Source organism: Ambystoma mexicanum, chromosome 5q, assembly GCF_040938575.1.
Source record: "Ambystoma mexicanum isolate Mex_15411 chromosome 5q, UKY_AmexF1_1, whole genome shotgun sequence".
NCBI classification, from domain to species: domain Eukaryota; kingdom Metazoa; phylum Chordata; class Amphibia; order Caudata; family Ambystomatidae; genus Ambystoma; species Ambystoma mexicanum.
The window spans coordinates 1228392780-1228416543 of record NC_090933.1 but is presented as its reverse complement, the minus strand read 5'-3'; positions in this window follow the sequence as shown (position 1 = coordinate 1228416543).

Here is a 23764-nt window from a genome sequence, read left to right as displayed (position 1 = left end):
ATGCCCTCACTTTTTAGCTATGAAACGTTTAGTTGAGACCACTCTTTATAATAAAGGGAATAAGAACATGCATGGCAGTCATGTTCTATATAATTAAATGTGATTTTACATACGGGATGTATGGGTGTGTTAGAGCCGCACTTCACTTGCAAGTTTTTATTTCATGAATGTTTTTGAAACATGGCAGTCATCGAAATTTGATGTCCTGGGTGTTAGTGTTAGCAGTGCACTGTGGTGGCGCAAGTTATGGTTGCGTAGTTTACCATAACTGGCAAATTTATGGGGTTTTTCGATTTTACTTGTAACCATAATATCCCTTTATCAACGCTTTTCATCTGAATTTGATAGTTTTTTATTAGTGCAACTTAACCATAATGTCCCTCTAACAAAGTTTATTTTCACTGAATTTAGTAGGTTTTTAATAGGATATCCTTAATTTTTCTACATGTCTCTTACATCGAAAAGTCCCCTCTATGCCCAACTTGATATCCACAGAGACTGCAAACTGCGATTGTCCACAGACTTCAGACAGCATTCACATTGCCCAAAAGCACAGGGGTTACCTTACATTATTATATCCTGCAACAAACAAAGACATGCACTTTAAACTACAACAGAACTATGTAGCACATTCTGCATTTATGAAATCAGAAGTACAATTTCATAGGTTGTGCAACATAATGGAGTGCACCAAGCACAAAAGTGAACTGTACATCTAACAGTGTTACCTCAGTGCAACCCTGCATACACACTCAGAAGCAACTCCAAGCTACTCAGAAGAAACCCTTACAAAAAGAAGTAAGTACACTAACAGGGTAATTCATAGAATTTTGCACAAAAGTGGCGCACGCGGCTGGCGCACAGTGTGCGCGTGCAAATGTCTGCGCCAGCCGCGTGCGCTAAAATCGATTTCCGCGCACAGCGTATTCATGGATATTAGCCTCCAAAACCAGCCATTGCGCAGAGATGCGCAGCGACCCTGCAGCAGCACCAGTTACGCCCCCAAGAACGCCCTCGCGCAAGGAAAAGCCATCAAAATTCCCAATTCAGCTCAAAGGGCTGCGCTAACTCTGGACCAGTTTACAGGGCTGCCAAACAGCAAACAGCAAGCGGGGAACGTGTATTACGTGGTTCGCGGGAACTTTCACACGCGAAAGGGCCTGTGCGAGTGGGGTACGTGTATTACGGGGGTGCGCGGGAAGTTTCTCACGCGATTGGGCTGGGTACATGTATCTCAGGGGTGAGCGGGAAGTTTCACACGCGAATGGCCTGGGTACGTGTATTACGGGGGTGCGCGGGAAGTTTCTCATGCGATTGGGCTGGGTACGTGTATCTCAGGGGTGAGCGGGAAGTTTCACACCCCAATGGCCCGGGTACGTGTATTTCAGGGGTGTGCGGGAAGTTTCACACGCGATTGGGCTTGGTACCTGTATTTCAGGGGTGCGCAGGAAGTTTCACATGCGATTGGCCTGGGTACGTGTATTTCAGGGGTGTGCGGGAAGTTTTGCATGCGATTGGCCTGGGTACGTGTATTTCAGGGGTGCGCGGGACGTTTCACACGTGATTGGAGTAGAATATGTGTATTACCGGGCTGCGCATGAAGTTTCACACGCGATTTTGCTGTCAGAGCGGGGGATGCGTATTTCGGGGGTGCACGGGGAGTCCTACATGTAAATTGGCAGTGTGGGTCCTCCCAGGTGTCCCCTCTACCCCCTCCACGGTCCCTGCAGGCAGCCCACACCACAGGGGACTACCCCATACCCCTGGTCATGTCCCGCAGGCAGCACATCCACCATGGGCATGCCCCCCAGCCAAGCCACATGTCACGTTGCAATATGATCACCAACTCATGTCTCCCAGCACCCCCACCCCTCAGCACTGAGGGGCAGCTGCCAGCAGGCCCCCACACATGTCCCACTCATGTCCCCCTGCACCCCCACCCCCCAGTAGTGCAGGGCACCTGCCAGCAGGCCCCAACTCATGTCCCACTCATGTCCCCTTACACACCCACCCCCCAGCAGTGCACGGTACCTGCCAGCAGGTCCCCACTCATGTCCCCTTGCAACCCCACCCCCCAGCAGTGCAGGGCACCTGCCAGCAGGCCCCCACTCATGTCCCACTCATGTCCCCTTGCACACCCACCCCCCAGCAGTGCAGGGCACCTGCCAGCAGGCCCCCACTCATGTCCCCTTGCACACCCACCCCCCAGCACTGAGGGGCACCTGCCAGCAGGCCCCCACTCATGTCGTCTTGCACACCCACCCCCCAGCAGTGCAGGGCACCTGTCAGCAGGCCCCCACACATGTCCCCCAGCACCCCCACCCCCCAGCAGTGCAGGGCAGCTGCCAGCAGGCCCCCACACATGTCCCACTCATGTCCCCTTGCACCCCCACCCCCCAGCAGTGCAGGGCACCTGCCAGCAGGCCCCCACACATGTTCTATATAATTAAATGTGATTTTGCATACGGGATGTATGGGTGTGTTAGAGCCGCACTTCACTTGCACGTTTTTATTTCATGAATGTTTTTGAAACATGGCAGTCATCGAAATTTGATGTCCTGGGTGTTAGTCTTAGCAGTGCACTGTGGTGGCGCAAGTTATGGTTGCGTAGTTTACCATTACTGGCAAATTAATCGGGTTTTTTGATTTTACTTGTAACCATAATATCCCTTTATCAACGCTTTTCATCTGAATTTGATAGTTTTTTTATTAGTGCAACTTAACCATAATGTCCCTCTAACAAAGTTTATTTTCACTGAATTTAGTAGGTTTTCATGTCCCCTTGCACCCCCACCCCCAGCAGTGCCGGGCACCTGCCAGCAGTCCCCCACTCATGTCCCACTCATGTCCCCTTCCACATCCACCCCCCAGCAGTGCAGGGCACCTGCCAGCAGGCCCCCACACATGTCCCCTTGCAACCCCACCCCCCAGCAGTGCAAGGCACCTGCCAGCAGGCCCCCACTCATGTCCCCTTGCAACCCCACCCCCAGCAGTGCAGGGCACCTGCCAGCAGGCCCCCACTCATGTCCCACTCATGTCCCCTTGCACTCCCACCCGCCAACAGTGCAGGGCACCTGCCAGCAGTCCCCCACTCATGTCCCACTCATGTCCCCTTCCACACCCACCCCCCAGCAGTGCAGGTCACCTGCCAGCAGGCCTCCACACATGTCCCACTCATCTCCCCTTGCAACCCCACCCCCCAACAGTGCAGGGCACCTGCCAGCAGGCCCCCACTCATGTCCCACTCATGTCCACTTACACACTATTAGGGAGAATTCTCTGTTTAGGCTGAATTTCCTAACCTAGTGAGTCCCCCAGCAGCTTTGCTGGATTTCTGGAGTTTGTTTTGTCCATCCTGCCAAGAGTGAGACTCTTTTTCTCCCACTCTTGGACATGTATGGGTGTAATTCCTTTGAATGTCAATGTGTTCTATGGGCTATGGGGTCTTTTACTCCATAGGGTCTCATGTGTTTTTCTATGTGTGTTACACAGCACCCTATGTGCCGTAGCACTGGGGCGTCCTAGCGGACCCCCACCATAGACTCCATACCCGGGGACTGACTACTGTCTCCCCGGGCATGTAAAGTCACCATTGGCTTTACTAGACCTAAATTTACTAACAGAACTAGTACAAACCATCTTATTGTGGATGTACTACTAGGGGTAATTCGATTACTCCTGGATCTGTTACTCGAGGGGGCACTGTCCCGTCCCCCCTCGTCGAGTTTTGGCTGGTGGCAGTGGAAACTACTTGTTAGGTTCGACCCTGAACCTAACCCTATGGGATTCGTCCCATTGTTGGAGATTGATACTTTTCCTCGTTAATCTCTAACGTACCACCGGTCTACTTGTCTTAAATAAGTTTATCGGATGGTATTTTCTGCCAGAACTCGGTTTTTAAAATGGCGTCTGTGTTCGTCTCTGTGACTCCTAAACCAAAGGTCGAGCCCTTTATTCCACTTTTGGCGGGCTCTGTACAGAGACCCTCCAAAGTGGTGCCATTCTGTCTGGGTTACCACAGGGGTGTGGGAGGGGGTTTAGGCACCCTGGACCGAGTTGTCTTGCCAACTCCGGTCGCACTCTGGAGTGATTGGCCCAAGTGGTGAGCCTCCCCGCTCACCACTTAGCATGTGTTGATTGACAGCTAGGCTGAATGAATGGGGGTTTTCTGCATAAAAGCAGGGCTTTTGGGACTGGATCTTCAGAAGTCGCCACAGGACCTAAGAATCCGACGACGGTAACGCTGAGCCGACCTGCACGACGACACCTCCGGTGGAGCCCTGCAGAACCGACTCACCACTTCCCGACGACAGAGAAGATCTCCCTGCCGGAGAGTCTCTTCCCCTGACTGGTGGGAACAACCAGTCCCCTTTGCTTTTTATTTGCCTCAGGACGCAGTGGTCGAATTGCCCGTGCAGAGCACCTCAGCAACCGGATAGCCACTACCCCTGTACTGCGACCAAAAGGTGGTGCCTTGAGACGGAGCACTCCGCGGCTGGCCTCTTCCCTGGTGGTGCACCGGACTTCGCTTTTCTTCGACGACGAGATCATCTCTACTCTTGGCAAAGACCCGACGTGCATCCACCACCAGGAACAACTGCCCCCGCCGGAGCTGCCCTCCACAACAAGGTACCGTGTCCGCCTGGCTTCCCTTTCGATCGGTTCGAGTGAGGTGTCTTAATCCTCCCCGTTCTGTTGGGTCGCCTCCAAGCTTTTCTCATTTATTGTTCTGAACTGGTTCAATCTGCCGATAACAGTTTGCTACAAAGACTTGAAGGCATCTCCACTAGAGACTTTTTGGGACATTGCGCCTTGCCTCTCTCCGAGTGGGCCTGGCCTCTGAACTTTATGATCTATTGTGATTCTTGCCTTCCTGCCTTGCATATTATCCGCGAAGGATTGAACTGTGTTGATTTCATAACCTGCCTATCTTTTTCTCTCCCGTCCTAACAAATATTAGAGTGTCATCTAGGTTGAGGTATACACCTCTGTCTGAAAATAAGTGGTACCGGTAGAACCTAGACTTGTCGAAATATTGCTAGGGGGATTGATCGTTTCTTCTTCGTAGAGTAATTGTGTTTGATTTGTTTTGCCGTGAACTGGCCATAGTGTTTTTCATAGATGTTTCGTTATAAATAAATACCTTAATATCTTTACACTAAGTCTCGTTGCGTGTTTGCTTGTCTTGCTGGGAAGAATTGCCCTATCTTGTATACTCCACGTACTGCTCAACTCTTCTTGAGGGAAGTCTGACTGCTCAGCCACAGCTACCAAGTTAATCTGTGTGGTACAGACTGCTACCAAGTGGGTTCACCGCCAAACACCTGTAGTCCTAAATCTTTTGCAGTGGTCCCAGAGGAAACTGCACAGGTTTCCGCCTAACACTAGTGTACAGCAGTGGGATTTGTATCGAGTATACAGTACAGAGTACTTTTCGACACTGTAGGATAACTAACCACAAAATTTTGCACAAAAAGCAACTTTCAAAAAACATGTCTACGATGGAAACTTACAGTCAAGAGTCTTTGTCAGGTGAAAATACTGAGAGTTTGCGAGCTCTCTGTAGGCAAGAGAATCTTTCTGTAAGAGGCAAGAAGTTAGAACTAATAGAGAGATTGCTGGCGAACCAAAGTCTGGGTACTGGTTCAGAGGAACCAATCTCTCCAGCAAATGTAGATGACAGTGATGGTGTTGATCTGAATCGTAATTCTGATGATAGCGATGAAGAGGCTGATGAGGAGGCTAACGAAACTGTCTCCCCTGCTCTTCTACCCGCCTTACCAGCTGTACCTACGGGGCCCATACCAGGTCCCCCAAGTAACCCTGCTTATTTTGAACTTGAAAAAATGAAGCTCGAACTAGAATACAAACAGTTCTTGGCTCAATCCGAACGAAACCAAGAGCTCGAGTTCAGACGGATGAATGCCCAGGCTGAGCAGAAGCAAGCTGAGTTAAGACTCAGAGAAATAGAACTTAATCACAAGTTAGAGATGAAAAAGTTGTCTATGGAAAATGCTTCTCTCTCCTCTGGTTCCTCTAGGAGCTCCAGTCCCAAAAGACCCCGGATGCCAAAGGAATTAGTGGGTATGTATGAACCGAGATTGGATGTATTGGATTGTTTGAAACTGTTTGAATACAATCATGGGTTCCAGGACATCACCGGGAATGCTTTACTTCCCTGGTTGTTCTCTAGGCTCCCTCCTGTTGCGACTGATGTGGTAATGGAGTTGGGGGAGGCGGATAAGACGGATTACGAAAGTGTGAAACTAGCTTTAATAGCTTGATTCGGGAAGACCCCTTCCCAGTATCTTAAGAGGTTTAGAACCCTCAAAAAGCATGATGGTACCCCTTGGGCTACCTGGGTGAGTGAAGGGTTGAAAAACTTGGAGGGATGGATTAAGGGTTACAAAGTGAACACTTATGAGGGTATGATAAATTTTTTTATGTTGGAGTCTATTTATGATGCCTGTTCTCCTGAGCTCAGACAGCACTTGGCTGATTCGAAGGAATTGGATTCCAGGAAGCTAGCTAAGGCTGCTGACTTGTGGGTTGCCAACAGGGCTACTCATAAGGATTCTGGGGCAACTCAGAAAAAGGATGAGGGAAAACAGCCTAAAAAAGACTCAAAAGAGAATTCTAATAACTCACATTCCAAAGAGGGCCCCAAACAAAACCAGAAGGGTAAGCCACAAGGAAAACCACAGCAGAATAGTGTGTCTTCTGGTGCCAAACCGGAAGGAGGTCAGAACAAGCCACCATTCCAGAAAGCATTCGGTAAATGCTTTGTTTGTGGCTCGACTGACCACGTGAAAGGAGATCCCAGATGTAAGGGTAAACCTTCAGGGGTCCAGCTTGTCTCCTTAGCCTTCGCTCCAGAGGAGGAAGTCCAAATGGCAAGTGGAAACTTTCTACTGCTAGCTGACGAACCCATTGGAGTCTCAGCCAGCGTTTCTTTAGTATCTCTGGGGTTGTGGGAACAACAGAATTTAGATGTCTATAATTCTATCCCCGAAAATACTAAAGAGGATTATAAGGACAGTGTCCAGGTGAATGGTCAGGAGACTCCTGCCATTAGGGACACTGGGGCCAGCATAATTGTGGTGGATAAATCGTTTTTTCAGGCTGAGGATGTTGCTAAGGCAATCAAACGCCTCACCAAGTTAGCTGGAGGGCCTGTGCAGATGCTTCCCCAATTACCAGTTCTCTTCCAGTGTAACGACATGACTGTGAAGATACCTGTCAGCATACAGAGTGAGGTACCAGGACGCGTACTGTTGGGTAACGATTTGAAAACTCTCGGAGTTGTATCGCATACTCCCAGACCTCCTAGTAAACGGTTACAGGAGCTAACCAGACCTGCAAGAGAGAGGACCATGCGCGGTACTCTCGGGGAGATGATGAACAAAGAAATCACTCCTGCTCCACTGGAATTTTCGGCCGCTGTCTCCAAGGCATCAGAAGTGAAAGGGAAACCTAAGACTTCTATCCCGAAACCAGCAGCCAGCATTCCAGTGCAGCCAACACAGACTTCCCTGCGGTTGTCCAAAGTTACACCCGTAACTCCACCTCCAGCCGAGGCTGAGAGGGAGGTACAACCCTGCGTGGTAGGATTAGACTCTGAGGAAGAGCTAATGGAAGGCCAGGAACTCATTGGAGATCTGGATCCTGTTGACCATCCTGAGCTGCAGTCTTTACTGGTAGAAGGTGGACCCAGCAGGGCAGACTTCAGAAAGGGGCAGAGAGAATGTCCAACTCTGGAAGGTCTTCGCCACCAGGCAGAAGCTCAGGCTGAAGGGCAAGAGCCTGGGAAATACAGGTTGCACTGGGAAGATGGCCTCTTCTACAGTGAACCGACCGAGTCTGCACCTGGAGACTACAAACGACTTGTAGTACCCCAAGAGAACAGACCACAGTTCTTGCAGTTAGCCCACGAGATTCCTTTGGCTGGTCACTTGAGGTTCAAGAAGACTAAGGAAAGGCTCTCTCTCTACTTCTATTGGCCGAAGATGGGGGCCGAAGTAGAAAAACACTGCAGGAGCTGCCACACCTGCCAGATCTCTGGTAAGGTTGGCTCCAAGAATGTGGCACCTTTAGTGCCTCTCCCAGTTGTGGGAGTCCCATTTGAGAGAGTAGCGATTGACATTGTTGGTCCCCTTGATCCTCCAACCTCCTCAGGCAACAGGTTTATACTTGTTGTAGTAGACCATGCTACTAGGTATCCTGAGGCAATTCCTGTGAGGACTGTTACAGCCCCGGCTGTGGCTAAGGCCCTCCTTGGTATTTTTACTAGGGTCGGGTTTCCTAAGGAAGTAATCTCTGACAGGGGGTCAAACTTTATGTCCCACTACATGAAAGCCATGTGGAAAACCTGTGGAGTTACTTACAAGTTCTCAACAGCTCACCACCCACAAACCAATGGGTTGGTAGAACGGTTCAACCGAACCATGAAGAGCATGATAGGTGCTTTAGAGGAACCCCTTAAGCGTAAGTGGGACCTTCTACTGCCATGCCTTCTCTTTGCTTATAGAGAAGTCCCTCAGGAGGGAGTAGGTTACTCTCTCTTCGAACTACTCTATGGTCATCCCGTCAGAGGTCCATTGGCCCTGATTAAGGAGGGGTTGGAGAGTGCTCCTTCCCCCAAGCCAGTCAGAGTGACTGACTACGTGATAGGTCTCCAGAGGAGAATGTCACACATGATGACGGAAGCAAGCGATAACTTGAAAGCTGGACAAGCATTGGTCAAGCACTGGCACGATCAAAAGGCTAACATGGTTGAGTTCGCTCAAGACCAGCTCGTTCTCGTTATGATCCCAACAAGGCAGAGTACCTTGCAAGATAAGTGGATGGGACCCTTCCGAGTTGTGGGTAAACTCGGAGAGGTTAACTATCTGGTGGACTTGGGCAATCCCAAGGAGGCTCCGACAGTCTTCCACACCAACCGACTTAAAGCGTATGTCTCACGACCTGATGTAGGAGCGTTGCTTCTAGCATCATCCGAGGAAGAAGAAGAGAGTGAAGCTCTTCCGGATCTCCTCAGAGGCTTACCTTTAGATGAAAAAATTGAAGGAGTAAATCTCTCCTCCAATCTGACACCCGAGCAACAAGAAGAGTGCAAATTTATGTTGAATCAGTTTGCCTCTCTGTTCTCGCTTTCACCAGGCTTGACCCCTTGGGGTCAGCACGACATACTCACTGGTGACTGTCTGCCCGTCAAAAGCAGAGGATACCGCATGTCAGAAAACGTACGAACCCACATCAAAGGTGAGGTCAGCAAGATGCTTGATCTCGGGGTAATAGAGCCCTCTACTAGTCCATGGTCTAGCCCAGTTGTGTTAGTACCAAAGGCCGGATCTAAAGAACTTAGATTCTACGTGGATTATAGAGCTCTTAATGCAGTCACCAAGACTGATGCCCACCCTTTGCCAAGAACAGATGAGTTGGTGGATAAACTTGGCGCCGCCAAGTTCCTCAGCACATTTGACTTAACGTCAGGCTATTGGCAAATAGCCCTGACAGACCATGCCAAGGAGAAAACTGCATTTTCTACCCCCGTTGGCCTCTACCAGTTTAAGGTAATGCCTTTCGGATTAAAGAATGCACCTGCTATGTTTCAACGAATGGTAAACCAGGTTCTGAATGGGATGGAGGACTTCTGCATGGCATACTTGGATGACATTGCAGTGTTCAGCAATTCCTGGGAAGAACATGTAACCCACCTGAGAGACGTTCTGCAGGCTCTTGGACGAGCCAATCTGGCCATAAAGGCGAGCAAATGCCAAATTGGACAGAGTAAGGTAGTCTATCTTGGGCATGAGGTAGGCGGTGGAGAAATAAGGCCTTTGCTCAGTAAAATTGAAGCTGTGCAAAATTGGACAACACCGACTACTCAAACCCAGGTGAGAGCCTTCCTAGGCCTCACTGTGTATTACAGGAATTTCATAGAGAACTATGGGACCATAGCTTCTCCACTGAATATCATCTCCTCGCCCAAATTTCCTAAAAAGGTTAAATGGAATTGAAAACCTGAAAAAGGCTCTTTGCCAAGCCCCAGCAATCAGAGCTCCTGATTACCGCCAACACTTCATTGTGCAGACAGATGCTTCAAATGTAGGAATAGGTACCGTACTCAGTCAACTGGATGGGAAAGGTAGGGAGCACCCCGTTTGCTTCATCAGCCGCAAGCTGAAGGATCCTGAAACAAGGTGGGCAACAATCGAAAGAGAATGCTTTGCTATCGTGTGGGCTCTGAAGAAGTTTAGGCCGTACTTGTATGGTTCTACTTTTGTCATTCAGACTGACCACCAACCCTTGAGATGGTTAATGCAAATGAAAGGGGAAAACCCAAAACTATTGAGATGGTCGATCTGCCTGCAAGGGTTTGATTTCACCACTGAGCACAGGTCAGGATGTCACCACCAAAATGCTGATGGTCTCTCTAGGATGTATGTCATCGACTAGAGGTATGAGATTCATCCAGGAGTGGATTAAATCCTCCTGTCCCTTAGTCTGGGGGGGGCGAGTGTTAGGGAGAATTCTCTGTTTAGGGTGAATTTCCTAACCTAGTGAGTCCCCCAGCAGCTTTGCTGGATTTCTGGAGTTTGTTTTTTCCATCCTGCCAAGAGTGAGACTCTTTTTCTCCCACTCTTGGACATGTTTGTGTGTAATTCCTTTGAATGTCAATGTGTTCTATGGGCTATGGGGTCTTTTACTCCATAGGGTCTCATGTGTTTTTCTATGTGTGTTACACCGCACCCTAGGTGCCATAGCACTGGGGCGTCCTAGCGGACCCCCTCCATAGACTCCATACCCGGGGACTGACTACTGTCTCCCCGGGCATGTAAAGTCACCATTGGCTTTACTAGACCTAAATTTACTAACAGAACTAGTACAAACCATCTTATTGGGGACGTACTAGTAGGGGTAATTCGATTACTCCTGGATCTGTTACTCGAGGGGGCACTGTCCCGTCCCCCCTCGTCGAGTTTTGGCTGGTGGCAGTGGAAACTACTTGTCAGGTTCGACCCCGAACCTAACCCTATGGGATTCGTCCCATTGTTTGAGATTGATACTTTTCCTCGTTAATCTCTTACATACCGCCGGTCTACTTATCTTAAATAAGTTTATCGGATGGTATTTTCTGCCAGAACTCGGTTTTTAAAATGGTGTCTGTGTTCGTCTCTGTGACTCCTAAACCAAAGGTCAAGCCATTTGTTCCACTTTTGGCGGGCTCTGTACAGAGACCCTCCAAAGTGGTGCCATTCTGTCTGGGTTACCACAGGGGTGTGGGAGGGATTTAGGCACCCTGGACCGAGTTGTCTTGCCAACTCCGGTCGCACTCTGGAGTGATTGGCCCACTTAGCATGTGTTGATTGACAGCTAGGCTGAATGAATGGGGGTTTTCTGCATAAAAGCAGGGCTTTTGGGACTGGATCTTCAGAAGTCGCCACAGGACCTAAGAATCCGACGAGGGTAACGCTGAGCCGACCTGCACGACGACACCTCTGGTGGAGCCCTGCGGAACCGACTCACCACTTCCCGATGAAAGAGGAGATCTCCCTGCCGGAGAGTCTCTTCACCTGACTGGTGGGAACAACCAGTCCCCTTTGCTTTTTATTCGCCTCAGGACGCAGTGGTCGAATTGCCCGTGCAGAGCAAGTGGGTTCACCGCCAAACACCTGTAGTCCTAAATCTTTTGCAGTGGTCCCAGAGGAAACTGCACAGGTTTCCGCCTAACACTGGTGTACAGCAGTGGGATTTGTATCGAGTATACAGTACAGAGTACTTTTCGACACTGTAGGATAACTAACCACAAAATTTTGCACAAAAAGCAACTTTCAAAAAACATGTCTACGATGGAAACTTACAGTCAAGAGTCTTTGTCAGGTGAAAATACTGAGAGTTTGCGAGCTCTCTGTAGGCAAGAGAATCTTTCTGTAAGAGGCAAGAAGTTAGAACTAATAGAGAGATTGCTGGCGAACCAAAGTCTGGGTACTGGTTCAGAGGAACCAATCTCTCCAGCAAATGTAGATGACAGTGATGGTGTTGATCTGAATCGTAATTCTGATGATAGCGATGAAGAGGCTGATGAGGAGGCTAACGAAACTGTCTCCCCTGCTCTTCTACCCGCCTTACCAGCTGTACCTACGGGGCCCATACCAGGTCCCCCAAGTAACCCTGCTTATTTTGAACTTGAAAAAATGAAGCTCGAACTAGAATACAAACAGTTCTTGGCTCAATCCGAACGAAACCAAGAGCTCGAGTTCAGACGGATGAATGCCCAGGCTGAGCAGAAGCAAGCTGAGTTAAGACTCAGAGAAATAGAACTTAATCACGAGTTAGAGATGAAAAAGTTGTCTATGGAAAATGCTTCTCTCTCCTCTGGTTCCTCTAGGAGCTCCAGTCCCAAAAGACCCCGGATGCCAAAGGAATTAGTGGGTATGTATGAACCGAGATTGGATGTATTGGATTGTTTGAAACTGTTTGAATACAATCATGGGTTCCAGGACATCACCGGGAATGCTTTACTTCCCTGGTTGTTCTCTAGGCTCCCTCCTGTTGCGACTGATGTGGTAATGGAGTTGGGGGAGGCGGATAAGACGGATTACGAAAGTGTGAAACTAGCTTTAATAGCTTGATTCGGGAAGACCCCTTCCCAGTATCTTAAGAGGTTTAGAACCCTCAAAAAGCATGATGGTACCCCTTGGGCTACCTGGGTGAGTGAAGGGTTGAAAAAGTTAGAGGGATGGATTAAGGGTTACAAAGTGAACACTTATGAGGGTATGATAAATCTTTTTATGTTGGAGTCTATTTATGATGCCTGTTCTCCTGAGCTCAGACAGCACTTGGCTGATTTGAAGGAATTGGATTCCAGGGAGCTAGCTAAGGCTGCTGACTTGTGGGTTGCCAACAGGGCTACTCATAAGGATTCTGGGGCAACTCAGAAAAAGGATGAGGGAAAACAGCCTAAAAAAGACTCAAAAGAGAATTCTAATAACTCACATTCCAAAGAGGGCCCCAAACAAAACCAGAAGGGTAAGCCACAAGGAAAACCACAGCAGAATAGTGTGTCTTCTGGTGCCAAACCGGAAGGAGGTCAGAACAAGCCACCATTCCAGAAAGCATTTGGTAAATGCTTTGTTTGTGGCTCGACTGACCACGTGAAAGGAGATCCCAGATGTAAGGGTAAACCTTCAGGGGTCCAGCTTGTCTCCTTAGCCTTCGCTCCAGAGGAGGAAGTCCAAATGGCAAGTGGAAACTTTCTACTGCTAGCTGACGAACCCATTGGAGTCTCAGCCAGCGTTTCTTTAGTATCTCTGGGGTTGTGGGAACAACAGAATTTAGATGTCTATAATTCTATCCCCGAAAATACTAAAGAGGATTATAAGGACAGTGTCCAGGTGAATGGTCAGGAGACTCCTGCCATTAGGGACACTGGGGCCAGCATAATTGTGGTGGATAAATCGTTTTTTCAGGCTGAGGATGTTGCTAAGGCAATCAAACGCCTCACCAAGTTAGCTGGCGGGCCTGTGCAGATGCTTCCCCAATTACCAGTTCTCATCCAGTGTAACGACATGACTGTGAAGATACCTGTCAGCATACAGAGTGAGGTACCAGGACGCGTACTGTTGGGTAACGATTTGAAAACTCTCGGAGTTGTATCGCATACTCCCAGACCTCCTAGTAAACGGTTACAGGAGCTAACCAGACCTGCAAGAGAGAGGACCATGCGCGGTACTCTCGGGGAGATAATGAAGAAAGAAATCACTCCTGCTCCACTGGAATTGTCGGCCGCTGTCTCCAAGGCATCAGAAGTTAAAGGGAAACCTAAGACTTCTATCCCGAAACCAGCAGCCAGCATTCCAGTGCAGCCAACACAGACTTCCCTGCGGTTGTCCAAAGTTACACCCGTAACTCCACCTCCAGCCGAGGCTGAGAGGGAGGTACAACCCTGCGTGGTAGGATTAGACTCTGAGGAAGAGCTAATGGAAGGCCAGGAACTCATTGGAGATCTGGATCCTGTTGACCATCCTGAGCTGCAGTCTTTACTGGTAGAAGGTGGACCCAGCAGGGCAGACTTCTGAAAGGGGCAGAGAGAATGTCCAACTCTGGAAGGTCTTCGCCACCAGGCAGAAGCTCAGGCTGAAGGGCAAGAGCCTGGGAAATACAGGTTGCACTGGGAAGATGGCCTCTTCTACAGTGAACCGACCGAGTCTGCACCTGGAGACTACAAACGACGTGTAGTACCCCAAGAGAACAGACCACAGTTCTTGCAGTTAGCCCACGAGATTCCTTTGGCTGGTCACTTGAGGTTCAAGAAGACTAAGGAAAGGCTCTCTCTCTACTTCTATTGGCCGAAGATGGGGGCCGAAGTAGAAAAACACTGCAGGAGCTGCCACACCTGCCAGATCTCTGGTAAGGTTGGCTCCAAGAATGTGGCACCTTTAGTGCCTCTCCCAGTTGTGGGAGTCCCATTTGAGAGAGTAGGGATTGACATTGTTGGTCCCCTTGATCCTCCAACCTCCTCAGGCAACAGGTTTATACTTGTTGTAGTAGACCATGCTACTAGGTATCCTGAGGCAATTCCTGTGAGGACTGTTACAGCCCCGGCTGTGGCTAAGGCCCTCCTTGGTATTTTTACTAGGGTCGGGTTTCCTAAGGAAGTAATCTCTGACAGGGGGTCAAACTTTATGTCCCACTACATGAAAGCCATGTGTAAAACCTGTGGAGTTACTTACAAGTTCTCAACAGCTCACCACCCACAAACCAATGGGTTGGTAGAACGGTTCAACCGAACCATGAAGAGCATGATAGGTGCTTTAGAGGAACCCCTTAAGCGTAAGTGGGACCTTCTACTGCCATGCCTTCTCTTTGCTTATAGAGAAGTCCCTCAGGAGGGAGTAGGTTACTCTCTCTTCGAACTACTCTATGGTCATCCCGTCAGAGGTCCATTGGCCCTGATTAAGGAGGGGTTGGAGAGTGCTCCTTCCCCCAAGCCAGTCAGAGTGACTGACTACGTGATAGGTCTCCGGAGGAGAATGTCACACATGATGACGGAAGCAAGCGATAACTTGAAAGCTGGACAAGCATTGGTCAAGCACTGGCACGATCAAAAGGCTAACATGGTTGAGTTCGCTCAAGACCAGCTCGTTCTCGTTATGATCCCAACAAGGCAGAGTACCTTGCAAGATAAGTGGATGGGACCCTTCCGAGTTGTGGGTAAACTCGGAGAGGTTAACTATCTGGTGGACTTGGGCAATCCCAAGGAGGCTCCGACAGTCTTCCACACCAACCGACTTAAAGCGTATGTCTCACGACCTGATGTAGGAGCGTTGCTTCTAGCATCATCCGAGGAAGAAGAAGAGAGTGAAGCTCTTCCGGATCTCCTCAGAGGCTTACCTTTAGATGAAAAAATTGAAGGAGTAAATCTCTCCTCCAATCTGACACCCGAGCAACAAGAAGAGTGCAAATTTATGTTGAATCAGTTTGCCTCTCTGTTCTCGCTTTCACCAGGCTTGACCCCTTGGGGTCAGCACGACATACTCACTGGTGACTGTCTGCCCGTCAAAAGCAGAGGATACCGCATGTCAGAAAAGGTACGAACCCACATCAAAGGTGAGGTCAGCAAGATGCTTGATCTCGGGGTAATAGAGCCCTCTACTAGTCCATGGTCTAGCCCAGTTGTGTTAGTACCAAAGGCCGGATCTAAAGAACTTAGATTCTGCGTGGATTATAGAGCTCTTAATGCAGTCACCAAGACTGATGCCCACCCTTTGCCAAGAACAGATGAGTTGGTGGATAAACTTGGCGCCGCCAAGTTCCTCAGCACATTTGACTTAACGTCAGGCTATTGGCAAATAGCCCTGACAGACCATGCCAAGGAGAAAACTGCATTTCCTACCCCCGTTGGCCTCTACCAGTTTAAGGTAATGCCTTTCGGATTAAAGAATGCACCTGCTATGTTTCAACGAATGGTAAACCAGGTTCTGAATGGGATGGAGGACTTCTGCATGGCATACTTGGATGACATCGCAGTGTTCAGCAATTCCTGGGAAGAACATGTAACCCACCTGAGAGACGTTCTGCAGGCTCTTGGATGAGCCAATCTGGCCATAAAGGCGAGCAAATGCCAAATTGGACAGAGTAAGGTAGTCTATCTTGGGCATGAGGTAGGCGGTGGAGAAATAAGGCCTTTGCTCAGTAAAATTGAAGCTGTGCAAAATTGGACAACACCGACTACTCAAACCCAGGTGAGAGCCTTCCTAGGCCTCACTGTGTATTACAGGAATTTCATAGAGAACTATGGGACCATAGCTTCTACACTGAATATCATCTCCTCGCCCAAATTTCCTAAAAAGGTTAAATGGAATTGAAAACCTGAAAAAGGCTCTTTGCCAAGCCCCAGCACTCAGAGCTCCTGATTACCGCCAACACTTCATTGTGCAGACAGATGCTTCAAATGTAGGAATAGGTACCGTACTCAGTCAACTGGATGGGAAAGGTAGGGAGCACCCCGTTTGCTTCATCAGCCGCAAGCTGAAGGATCCTGAAACAAGGTGGGCAACAATCGAAAGAGAGTGCTTTGCTATCGTGTGGGCTCTGAAGAAGTTTAGGCCGTACTTGTATGGTTCTACTTTTGTCATTCAGACTGACCACCAACCCTTGAGATGGTTAATGCAAATGAAAGGGGAAAACCCAAAACTATTGAGATGGTCGATCTGCCTGCAAGGGTTTGATTTCACCACTGAGCACAGGTCAGGATGTCACCACCAAAATGCTGATGGTCTCTCTAGGATGTATGTCATCGACTAGAGGTATGAGATTCATCCAGGAGTGGATTAAATCCTCCTGTCCCTTAGTCTGGGGGGGGCGAGTGTTAGGGAGAATTCTCTGTTTAGGGTGAATTTCCTAACCTAGTGAGTCCCCCAGCAGCTTTGCTGGATTTCTGGAGTTTGTTTTTTCCATCCTGCCAAGAGTGAGACTCTTTTTCTCCCACTCTTGGACATGTTTGTGTGTAATTCCTTTGAATGTCAATGTGTTCTATGGGCTATGGGGTCTTTTACTCCATAGGGTCTCATGTGTTTTTCTATGTGTGTTACAACGCACCCTAGGTGCCATAGCACTGGGGCCTCCTAGCGGACCCCCTCCATAGACTCCATACCCGGGGACTGACTACTGTCTCCCCGGGCATGTAAAGTCACCATTGGCTTTACTAGACCTAAATTTACTAACAGAACTAGTACAAACCATCTTATTGGGGACGTACTAGTAGGGGTAATTCGATTACTCCTGGATCTGTTACTCGAGGGGGCACTGTCCCGTCCCCCCTCGTTGAGTTTTGGCTGGTGGCAGTGGAAACTACTTGTCAGGTTCGACCCCGAACCTAACCCTATGGGATTCGTCCCATTGTTTGAGATTGATACTTTTCCTCGTTAATCTCTTACATACCGCCGGTCTACTTATCTTAAATAAGTTTATCGGATGGTATTTTCTGCCAGAACTCGGTTTTTAAAATGGCGTCTGTGTTCGTCTCTGTGACTCCTAAACCAAAGGTCAAGCCATTTGTTCCACTTTTGGCGGGCTCTGTACAGAGACCCTCCAAAGTGGTGCCATTCTGTCTGGGTTACCACAGAGGTGTGGGAGGGATTTAGGCACCCTGGACCGAGTTGTCTTGCCAACTCTGGTCGCACTCTGGAGTGATTGGCCCACTTAGCATGTGTTGATTGACAGCTAGGCTGAATGAATGGGGGTTTTCTGCATAAAAGTAGGGCTTTTGGGACTGGATCTTCAGAAGTCGCCACAGGACCTAAGAATCCGACGAGGGTAACGCTGAGCCGACCTGCACGACGACACCTCCGGTGGAGCCCTGCGGAACCGACTCACCACTTCCCGATGAAAGAGGAGATCTCCCTGCCGGAGAGTCTCTTCCCCTGACTGGTGGGAACAACCAGTCCCCTTTGCTTTTTATTCGCCTCAGGACGCAGTGGTCGAATTGCCCGTGCAGAGCAAGTGGGTTCACCGCCAAACACCTGTAGTCCTAAATCTTTTGCAGTGGTCCCAGAGGAAACTGCACAGGTTTCCGCCTAACACTGGTGTACAGCAGTGGGATTTGTATCGAGTATACAGTACAGAGTACTTTTCGACACTGTAGGATAACTAACCACAAAATTTTGCACAAAAAGCAACTTTCAAAAAACATGTCTACGATGGAAACTTACAGTCAAGAGTCTTTGTCAGGTGAAAATACTGAGAGTTTGCGAGCTCTCTGTAGGCAAGAGAATCTTTCTGTAAGAGGCAAGAAGTTAGAACTAATAGAGAGATTGCTGGCGAACCAAAGTCTGGGTACTGGTTCAGAGGAACCAATCTCTCCAGCAAATGTAGATGACAGTGATGGTGTTGATCTGAATCGTAATTCTGATGATAGCGATGAAGAGGCTGATGAGGAGGCTAACGAAACTGTCTCCCCTGCTCTTCTACCCGCCTTACCAGCTGTACCTACGGGGCCCATACCAGGTCCCCCAAGTAACCCTGCTTATTTTGAACTTGAAAAAATGAAGCTCGAACTAGAATACAAACAGTTCTTGGCTCAATCCGAACGAAACCAAGAGCTCGAGTTCAGACGGATGAATGCCCAGGCTGAGCAGAAGCAAGCTGAGTTAAGACTCAGAGAAATAGAACTTAATCACGAGTTAGAGATGAAAAAGTTGTCTATGGAAAATGCTTCTCTCTCCTCTGGTTCCTCTAGGAGCTCCAGTCCCAAAAGACCCCGGATGCCAAAGGAATTAGTGGGTATGTATGAACCGAGATTGGATGTATTGGATTGTTTGAAACTGTTTGAATACAATCATGGGTTCCAGGACATCACCGGGAATGCTTTACTTCCCTGGTTGTTCTCTAGACTCCCTCCTGTTGCGACTGATGTGGTAATGGAGTTGGGGGAGGCGGATAAGACGGATTACGAAAGTGTGAAACTAGCTTTAATAGCTTGATTCGGGAAGACCCCTTCCCAGTATCTTAAGAGGTTTAGAACCCTCAAAAAGCATGATGGTACCCCTTGGGCTACCTGGGTGAGTGAAGGGTTGAAAAACTTAGAGGGATGGATTAAGGGTTACAAAGTGAACACTTATGAGGGTATGATAAATCTTTTTATGTTGGAGTCTATTTATGATGCCTGTTCTCCTGAGCTCAGACAGCACTTGGCTGATTCGAAGGAATTGGATTCCAGGGAGCTAGCTAAGGCTGCTGACTTGTGGGTTGCCAACAGGGCTACTCATAAGGATTCTGGGGCAACTCAGAAAAAGGATGAGGGAAAACAGCCTAAAAAAGACTCAAAAGAGAATTCTAATAACTCACATTCCAAAGAGGGCCCCAAACAAAACCAGAAGGGTAAGCCACAAGGAAAACCACAGCAGAATAGTGTGTCTTCTGGTGCCAAACCGGAAGGAGGTCAGAACAAGCCACCATTCCAGAAAGCATTCGGTAAATGCTTTGTTTGTGGCTCGACTGACCACGTGAAAGGAGATCCCAGATGTAAGGGTAAACCTTCAGGGGTCCAGCTTGTCTCCTTAGCCTTCGCTCCAGAGGAGGAAGTCCAAATGGCAAGTGGAAACTTTCTACTGCTAGCTGACGAACCCATTGGAGTCTCAGCCAGCGTTTCTTTAGTATCTCTGGGGTTGTGGGAACAACAGAATTTAGATGTCTATAATTCTATCCCCGAAAATACTAAAGAGGATTATAAGGACAGTGTCCAGGTGAATGGTCAGGAGACTCCTGCCATTAGGGACACTGGGGCCAGCATAATTGTGGTGGATAAATCGTTTTTTCAGGCTGAGGATGTTGCTAAGGCAATCAAACGCCTCACCAAGTTAGCTGGAGGGCCTGTGCAGATGCTTCCCCAATTACCAGTTCTCATCCAGTGTAACGACATGACTGTGAAGATACCTGTCAGCATACAGAGTGAGGTACCAGGACGCGTACTGTTGGGTAACGATTTGAAAACTCTCGGAGTTGTATCGCATACTCCCAGACCTCCTAGTAAACGGTTACAGGAGCTAACCAGACCTGCAAGAGAGAGGACCATGCGCGGTACTCTCGGGGAGATGATGAAGAAAGAAATCACTCCTGCCCCACTGGAATTGTCGGCCGCTGTCTCCAAGGCATCAGAAGTGAAAGGGAAACCTAAGACTTCTATCCCGAAACCAGCAGCCAGCATTCCAGTGCAGCCAACACAGACTTCCCTGCGGTTGTCCAAAGTTACACCCGTAACTCCACCTCCAGCCGAGGCTGAGAGGGAGGTACAACCCTGCGTGGTAGGATTAGACTCTGAGGAAGAGCTAATGGAAGGCCAGGAACTCATTGGAGATCTGGATCCTGTTGACCATCCTGAGCTGCAGTCTTTACTGGTAGAAGGTGGACCCAGCAGGGCAGACTTCAGAAAGGGGCAGAGAGAATGTCCAACTCTGGAAGGTCTTCGCCACCAGGCAGAAGCTCAGGCTGAAGGGCAAGAGCCTGGGAAATACAGGTTGCACTGGGAAGATGGCCTCTTCTACAGTGAACCGACCGAGTCTGCACCTGGAGACTACAAACGACTTGTAGTACCCCAAGAGAACAGACCACAGTTCTTGCAGTTAGTCCACGAGATTCCTTTGGCTGGTCACTTGAGGTTCAAGAAGACTAAGGAAAGGCTCTCTCTCTACTTCTATTGGCCGAAGATGGGGGCCGAAGTAGAAAAACACTGCAGGAGCTGCCACACCTGCCAGATCTCTGGTAAGGTTGGCTCCAAGAATGTGGCACCTTTAGTGCCTCTCCCAGTTGTGGGAGTCCCATTTGAGAGAGTAGGGATTGACATTGTTGGTCCCCTTGATCCTCCAACCTCCTCAGGCAACAGGTTTATACTTGTTGTAGTAGACCATGCTACTAGGTATCCTGAGGCAATTCCTGTGAGGACTGTTACAGCCCCGGCTGTGGCTAAGGCCCTCCTTGGTATTTTTACTAGGGTCTCATTTCCTAAGGAAGTAATCTCTGACAGGGGGTCAAACTTTATGTCCCACTACATGAAAGCCATGTGGAAAACCTGTGGAGTTACTTACAAGTTCTCAACAGCTCACCACCCACAAACCAATGGGTTGGTAGAACGGTTCAACCGAACCATGAAGAGCATGATAGGTGCTTTAGAGGAACCCCTTAAGCGTAAGTGGGACCTTCTACTGCCATGCCTTCTCTTTGCTTATAGAGAAGTCCCTCAGGAGGGAGTAGGTTACTCTCTCTTCGAACTACTCTATGGTCATCCCGTCAGAGGTCCATTGGCCCTGATTAAGGAGGGGTTGGAGAGTGCTCCTTCCCCCAAGCCAGACAGAGTGACTGACTACGTGATAGGTCTCCGGAGGAGAATGTCACACATGATGACGGAAGCAAGCGATAACTTGAAAGCTGGACAAGCATTGGTCAAGCACTGGCACGATCAAAAGGCTAACATGGTTGAGTTCGCTCAAGACCAGCTCGTTCTCGTTATGATCCCAACAAGGCAGAGTACCTTGCAAGATAAGTGGATGGGACCCTTCCGAGTTGTGGGTAAACTCGGAGAGGTTAACTATCTGGTGGACTTGGGCAATCCCAAGGAGGCTCCGGCAGTCTTCCACACCAACCGACTTAAAGCGTATGTCTCACGACCTGATGTAGGAGCGTTGCTTCTAGCATCATCCGAGGAAGAAGAAGAGAGTGAAGCTCTTCCGGATCTCCTCAGAGGCTTACCTTTAGATGAAAAAATTGAAGGAGTAAATCTCTCCTCCAATCTGACACCCGAGCAACAAGAAGAGTGCAAATTTATGTTGAATCAGTTTGCCTCTCTGTTCTCGCTTTCACCAGGCTTGACCCCTTGGGGTCAGCACGACATACTCACTGGTGACTGTCTGCCCGTCAAAAGCAGAGGATACCGCATGTCAGAAAAGGTACGAACCCACATCAAAGGTGAGGTCAGCAAGATGCTTGATCTCGGGGTAATAGAGCCCTCTACTAGTCCATGGTCTAGCCCAGTTGTGTTAATACCAAAGGCCGGATCTAAAGAACTTAGATTCTGCGTGGATTATAGAGCTCTTAATGCAGTCACCAAGACTGATGCCCACCCTTTGCCAAGAACAGATGAGTTGGTGGATAAACTTGGCGCCGCCAAGTTCCTCAGCACATTTGACTTAACGTCAGGCTATTGGCAAATAGCCCTGACAGACCATGCCAAGGAGAAAACTGCATTTTCTACCCCCGTTGGCCTCTACCAGTTTAAGGTAATGCCTTTCGGATTAAAGAATGCACCTGCTATGTTTCAACGAATGGTAAACCAGGTTCTGAATGGGATGGAGGACTTCTGCATGGCATACTTGGATGACATCGCAGTGTTCAGCAATTCCTGGGAAGAACATGTAACCCACCTGAGAGACGTTCTGCAGGCTCTTGGACGAGCCAATCTGGCCATAAAGGCGAGCAAATGCCAAATTGGACAGAGTAAGGTAGTCTATCTTGGGCATGAGGTAGGCGGTGGAGAAATAAGGCCTTTGCTCAGTAAAATTGAAGCTGTGCAAAATTGGACAACACCGACTACTCAAACCCAGGTGAGAGCCTTCCTAGGCCTCACTGTGTATTACAGGAATTTCATAGAGAACTATGGGACCATAGCTTCTCCACTGAATATCATCTCCTCGCCCAAATTTTCTAAAAAGGTTAAATGGAATTGAAAACCTGAAAAAAGCTCTTTGCCAAGCCCCAGCACTCAGAGCTCCTGATTACCGCCAACACTTCATTGTGCAGACAGATGCTTCAAATGTAGGAATAGGTACCGTACTCAGTCAACTGGATGGGAAAGGTAGGGAGCACCCCGTTTGCTTCATCAGCCGCAAGCTGAAGGATCCTGAAACAAGGTGGGCAACAATCGAAAGAGAGTGCTTTGCTATCGTGTGGGCTCTGAAGAAGTTTAGGCCGTACTTGTATGGTTCTACTTTTGTCATTCAGACTGACCACCAACCCTTGAGATGGTTAATGCAAATGAAAGGGGAAAACCCAAAACTATTGAGATGGTCGATCTGCCTGCAAGGGTTTGATTTCACCACTGAGCACAGGTCAGGATGTCACCACCAAAATGCTGATGGTCTCTCTAGGATGTATGTCATCGACTAGAGGTATGAGATTCATCCAGGAGTGGATTAAATCCTCCTGTCCCTTAGTCTGGGGGGGGCGAGTGTTAGGGAGAATTCTCTGTTTAGGGTGAATTTCCTAACCTAGTGAGTCCCCCAGCAGCTTTGCTGGATTTCTGGAGTTTGTTTTTTCCATCCTGCCAAGAGTGAGACTCTTTTTCTCCCACTCTTGGACATGTTTGTGTGTAATTCCTTTGAATGTCAATGTGTTCTATGGGCTATGGGGTCTTTTACTCCATAGGGTCTCATGTGTTTTTCTATGTGTGTTACACCGCACCGTAGGTGCCATAGCACTGGGGCGTCCTAGCGGACCCCCTCCATAGACTCCATACCCGGGGACTGACTACTGTCTCCCCGGGCATGTAAAGTCACCATTGGCTTTACTAGACCTAAATTTACTAACAGAACTAGTACAAACCATCTTATTGTTGACGTACTAGTAGGGGTAATTCGATTACTCCTGGATCTGTTACTCGAGGGGGCACTGTCCCGTCCCCCCTCGTCGAGTTTTGGCTGGTGGCAGTGGAAACTACTTGTCAGGTTCGACCCCGAACCTAACCCTATGGGATTCGTCCCATTGTTTGAGA